Source organism: Poromitra crassiceps, assembly GCF_964638095.1.
Source record: "Poromitra crassiceps genome assembly, chromosome: 25".
NCBI classification, from domain to species: domain Eukaryota; kingdom Metazoa; phylum Chordata; class Actinopteri; order Beryciformes; family Melamphaidae; genus Poromitra; species Poromitra crassiceps.
This window is the reverse complement of record NC_139649.1, coordinates 9,585,028-9,591,210: the sequence shown is the minus strand read 5'-3', so window position 1 is coordinate 9,591,210 and position 6,183 is coordinate 9,585,028. Positions and strand designations below refer to the sequence as shown.

Genomic DNA, 6,183 nt, shown 5'->3' with positions numbered 1-6,183 from the left:
GAAAGGAAATCTACGAGGTAGCAGGTAAACACATGAACAAGAGTTAAATGCAAATCAACATTATCTATTGTCTATGAAAATAAACCTTCTAACATGGCTATACTTATCAAAACTCAAATGTGCAATGCTAGATTAATAAAAACTGGAGCTTTACATTGAAAATAAAAGGGGACAGGAGCTTACAATAACAGTGAAAATACGGCGGCCATTATGCATCTCCTTGTTGTGAGACCCATGCATGTAATGGCAATCTTCATCACAAAAACAACACAACTAAAACTGCTAAACATTCACACTCTTTCACCAGCATTTAGGGTTCCTTGTCATACAATTTCGGGATATTTGGGTGCTTTTACATAACACTAACCTGTTAAAACAGATGAAAGAAATGGACACTGGAACGTTAGTCGTGTATCCATACACTTCTCGTGGCAACGAGAGCGCGAGTGTAGGTGAGAGTACTTCCGCTGCCTTGCTTCACTCCGCTATGCACCGCTGCCACCTACTGGCCGAAGTGAATATTAACTCCTTAGAGGAGCTGATTAACGTGAGCAATGATGCTGCTGGAATAGATTATTCTCTTAAAGAAATAAAACAAAAATAAACACGATGTGACCACACCTGTGTGCGTCACATCTGCTTTCAGTGAACTTTGATTCTTTACATGTTTGGTTGGACAGAGAGAAGCGTGTTCCCCCTGCAGACAGTGGAGGCGCCCTTCAGCAGGTTAGATGCAGCGGTGTTTCTTCAGATTGGATGACGTAGTGAACATTTTCTTACAGCGGTCACACCAGTAGCCCGTTCCAGTGTGGATGTGTTTGTGTGTTGTTAGGTGACTTAACTGACTGAAACTGCTCCCACATTGGTCACAGTGGTAGGGCTTCTCTCCAGTGTGAATGCGTTGATGTATTTTTAGGTGACCTAACTGACTGAAACTGCTCCCACATTGGTCACAGTGGTAGGGCTTCTCTCCAGTGTGAATGCGTTTGTGTTTTTTTAGGTCACCTAACTGACTGAAACTGCTCCCACATTGGTCACAGTCGTAGGGCTTCTCTCCAGTGTGAATGCGTTGATGTGTTTTTAGGTTACCTGACTCACTGAAACTGCTCCCACATTGGTCACAGTGGTAGGGCTTCTCTCCAGTGTGAATGCGTTGATGTGTTTTTAGGTTACCTGACTCACTGAAACTGCTCCCACATTGGTCACAGTGGTAGGGCTTCTCTCCAGTGTGAATGCGTTGATGTGTTTTTAGGTCACCTAACTGACTGAAACTGCTCCCACATTGGTCACAGTGGTAGGGCTTCTCTCCAGTGTGAATGCGTTGATGTGTTTTTAGAGTATATAACTGACTGAAACTGCTCCCACATTGGCCACAGTGGTAGGGCTTCTCTCCAGTGTGAATGCGTTGGTGGTTTTTTAGGTGACCTAACCGACTGAACCTGCTCCCACATTGGTCACAGTCGTATGGCTTCTCTCCAGTGTGAATGCGTTGATGTGTCTTTAGGTTAGACGACTGACTGAAAGATTTCCCACACAGCTGGCAGGAGTAAGGTGGACCTGTCTCCCCCAAGTGACCTCTCTGATGATGCTTTAGGCTCTGAAGTGTTGTGAATCCTTTGTCACACTGCTGACAGCGGTGATGTTTGGATCTTTTGGTGACTCTCTGTTTCCATAAAGAAAGATGCAAAGACAGAATTAGGACACATGGACTGTGTGTGTGTGTGTGTGTCTGTGGCAACATCAGTGAAACAACAGTGATATTTTTCTCACCTCTTCTGAAGAATTCATTAGGACAACGTTCCTCTGCTCCTAGACCAGATGTCTGTCCTCCCACCAAGCAGCTCTGTAGGTACAGCAGGATTAAATTAAATTAAATCACTCATGTAATTACGACTTTGGTGTCTCACACCCTTAGGAAATTGTTCAAAATGTAATGGTATTGTAATGATCCGCTCCCGGACCGGAAGTAAGGAGACGAAGGATCGACTTGCAATCTGTGCATTTATTAATGTTCACAGGTCTCTGTTTCAGGCTTAGACCTACAACCACAACACACGAGCAACTCCTAGCTCTCCCTCTTGTTAGCTTGCTAGTATCATTCTGAGCAACACACACATTTCCCCACCGACAAAATTGCCACCTCCCGCTCAACCAATCCCCAGCGAGCTAGCCTCCCCACGTGACTCCATGTTCCCTTCATGTGCATTAGGCTACTCCCAGAGCCACTAGCTACTCCCATTCACAGCGCGTTCAAGTGCTGTAGGAAACACACTACAACACCCCAGCGAACTAAACCTGACAATCAGACAATCCCATGTTTACTGACAAACCCACATCGCTACAGTATGTTGCTCAAAATGTGTCGTTTCAATGAGTAGCCTAAATGAAATAAAAGTGTGTGTGCGCGCACGTGAGAGAGAGTAGAGAGAGAGGGGGGAGGGGAAGTGAGAGATCAAACAAATAAAGGTCATAAAACAAGGCCCCGACGGCCTTGGTGTGCCTGAGTTATTAAACTCACTAACTTTAAGTTGGATAGCATTTGGGATCGCGTCTAATAATGGAGAGAGAGAGAGAGCGAGAGAGAGACGTTAGCCTTGGCTTATATCAACTCAGTAGTAGGCTAGTCAACGGTGAGTCTGACCACGTGACCAGTAGTAATCACTACTCAATAAACAAAGGAGATAATCACAATCGTCCTCAATGCTTCTAGAGGATATTCAATCCATTATGATCAGTAGCCTATGCACAACACATCTAACAATACGGCTCATATAGCCTAATTCTGTCCAGATGATTCAGCCTTACTTGGAGTCTTTGCGTTTCCAAATAAGTTGTCCTTGCTTGTGCCCAGTAGTTGTAGACTCGATCGGAGCACAAAGAAACCTTGATCAGAGGTCTAGTCCTCGACTCCTCCTGGTTTATTGTCCTGGAATTTCTGAAACCGCCGGTCTAAAGAGGCAGAACGTCCGTTCGTTAGTTCGTTCTTGATGTTGGTGGATAGCTCATGGGGCCTGTGCCGTTTTCTACTGGCTTGGATCATTGAGTTATAATATGGATGTGGAGCCGGAGGGAGGAGCCATGGGAGGCGGAGATGGAGGGGAGGAGCCGACTGGTATCATGACAGCATTTTTTTTTGTATCTTTATATAGTCTACTGTAGGCCTATAAGTAGCCTAATACAAGATAATCAAATAAGCATAATGAGAATACAACTGAATAAAATAGACCTGGAAAAAACCAAGAGAGGTCAATAATACTGTATGTGCTTGTGTGGTGGGTGGGTGCCTGGGGGGGAACTGGTAAGTCACGTGACGAGGTTTTCAGAGTGTCGGGTTGGTTATCATACACTCTGTAACTAGAACTAGAAGGCTGGAGTATCAGATGACGCCGCTCTGATATGCAAATTTAGTGAGTTGGTTGGATCCGCCTCCAATATTGAATGGGTTTGTTCTCGGCCCATGCTTCATGAAGATAGTCGATTTTTCTGTAATCATACTGTAACCCTAAGTTTTGGACGTGTGCTCCCCGTCTCTTCAGGCTGTGGGTTCCATTAATCGGGCTACAGTTACTGTTGGGTTCACTTCTTTTTATTTTCACATATAGCCAAACGGCAAGGGCAGTAGCAGGCTAGCAGGCTAACTCAGCTTTCACATGTGTGTTGACAACAGGCAACTCTGCGAGTTGTTCTACACCTACAACGTTCCCCTGGGATACAACACCAGGCGAAACCAACATTAATCATTAACATAAACCACTACGACCCAATAATAAATAATAGTACAATTAACAGTAGCAGCGACAACTACATTATAATCAATATAACAAATTAAAGTGCATTAATAATTACTAGACATAAAACGTACAAAATAAACGAAACACAATAACATAGATTACAGTCTTCCCTTGCTACAAAATAAATGGCCACATTTCAAACAAAAGCAATAGGTACTGCATAGGAATCATCACTGTCAAGAATGCATAGACTACCATAAACCGACCAGAACATGGCAAACATTATGCTCAAGGCACAATAAGGCAAGGCATTCAGAATTCACAAAACAACCCATAGCAATAAGGCACCATCCCCAACCATTTTTCTTGTATAGCCTCCCATCAATTAAACATATGCTCAGCAACATAACACCATAACACAATACAACAGAGAAAACAAGTGCAACATTTTCCTATGTTCTTTCCATTATCTCTTTTTTTTGTGTGTGTGTGTTCTTTTTTTTTTTTTTTTTTTTTTTTTGGAAAAAGTCTCAGAGTCACAACGTCACCCATTAAGTGACAAAGTCCCTGTACTTCGAGTTCGGTCGAAGCATGCGGCCACTGCGGGACGCAAGGGGTGAGGGGAGGGGTGCGTTGGCAGATGAGGGGAGGGGTGCATTGGCAGATGAGGGGAGGGGTGCATTGGCAGATGAGGGGACCCCGCTGGAGTCAGTGGGAACAGTGCCATCCGGGGGAGGAGGGCAAGGGGGAAGGGGTGGGGGAGGGGGTGGGCGAGGCACAGCAGGGGGGACTGAGAGGGGCTGTGGTCGGCATTGTGGGGCACCCACAGCAGTGTCAGGTGCAGTCCTTGTAGGTACATGGGGAGGGGTGGGAGGGCGAAAGGGCAGGGCTCCTGACAAAGCAGTGAGAGGGGCCAGTGTTAGAGCTGTACTAACTCGTGGCGGCACAGGCCTGTTGACAGGTGAGGCCGGCAAGGGCCCCTTGTAGACTTTGAGTCTATTGTGATGAACAATCCATTTCCTTGAATGTTCAGTTCTTGGATCTGTGATCTCATAGGTCACACCAGGGCTGCCATCTCTGCTCATCCTCTGCAGGACCACAAATGGCCCCTTCCATCTGGGAGCGAGCTTGTGCATCCGTTGAGCTGGATCATCCAAGAGCACAAGATCACCCGCCTTATGAGGGTGAAACACCACCTTTTTGTCATACTGGTGCTTCTGGTGTAGTTTGGATGTAGCAGATGTCTGAGCTGCGTCCTTGAAAGCATGTGACAGACGCACTGTGAGATCCTTAACATATGCTGCTGGTGTACCTGGTGTAGAAGACGTCAACCCAGGATCACAGTTCAACATTATATCCACTGGTAGATTTGGCTCTCTTCCATGTGCCAGAAAGAAAGGTGAAAATCCAGTACTCGAGTGGATGCTGGAATTATATGCGAGTTCCACCTGTGGCAAATACTGGTCCCATTCACCACCACTCTGATACATGTACTTAGCAAGTTGGTCTTTGAGTGTCCTATTCAGTCTCTCTACCATACCATCCGATTGGGCATGGTAGGGAGTTGTCCGAGTCTTTTTGATGCCCAGCGAGCTGCAGAGATGTTTGATCAGGTCTGACTCAAACTGTCTGCCTTGGTCTGTGTGGACTGACTCTGGAATGCCATGCTGTCGGATATAGTCCTCGAAAATACATTTAGCGACTGTTGTGGCACGTTGATCTTTTAGAGGAAACAGGTTGACATAGCGTGTGAAATAGTCCATTATCACTAACACGTACCTATTTCCTTGTGCCGTGATGGGTAGCTCTGTTATATCTGCTGCGATTTTCTGGAATGGTCGGCTCGCTTGAATCGATTGTAGTGGAGCTCTTTCGTGTGGGGTAGGGGAACATCGTGATTGACATGGCAAGCACTCCACACAGAACTTGTGAATGTCACGGGACATGTATGGCCAGTAACAGATGCGTCTAGCTCTTTGCAAAGTGCGCTCTGCACTCAAATGTCCACTGAACTGGTCTCCATGCATGCCTTTCAAAGCTGTTGGAATGAGAATCTCGGGCAGAACAACTTGGAAGCTTGGTGACGTGTGCGGCCCTGTTTTGACTTTTCGGCAGAGTATTCCATTTTGCAGTGTCAGTTTAGGCCACTCATGCCAGAGTTTCCTCAGTGTAGGGGGAGAGTGTTTGAAACGGCCAAGTGGTGGCCTGTGGTTGCTTTTCTCCAACCATGCCATGACTTTGCTGAGACATTCATCTGCACTTTGCTTTCGGCGGAGCTCATCCAAGTCAATTGACAGTGTGGGGCTGATGTCAGGAATGACTGATGTGGAAGTGTCATTCTCGTTCCTGCCAGAGGAGGGCACCGTTTCACCGGCACTGTGAGAGGTGATGATACACTGCACAGCTTTAGTGTCCGTCTCTGTGCTCGGCCGTCTGGACATGGCATCCGCGT

General features: G+C 46.2%; 1 long non-coding RNA gene across 1 annotated transcript; it reads right to left on the bottom strand.

The window, feature by feature from the left end:
- Positions 1 to 1,306: 1,306 nt before the first annotated feature.
- LOC310798582 lies at positions 1,307 to 2,938 on the bottom strand. Its single transcript, XR_014553775.1, has 3 exons — positions 2,806 to 2,938; positions 1,771 to 1,843; positions 1,307 to 1,663 (listed from the first exon to the last, which is right to left on the bottom strand). It is a non-coding gene; the product is annotated as an uncharacterized lncRNA (long non-coding RNA).
- Positions 2,939 to 6,183: the final 3,245 nt, after the last annotated feature.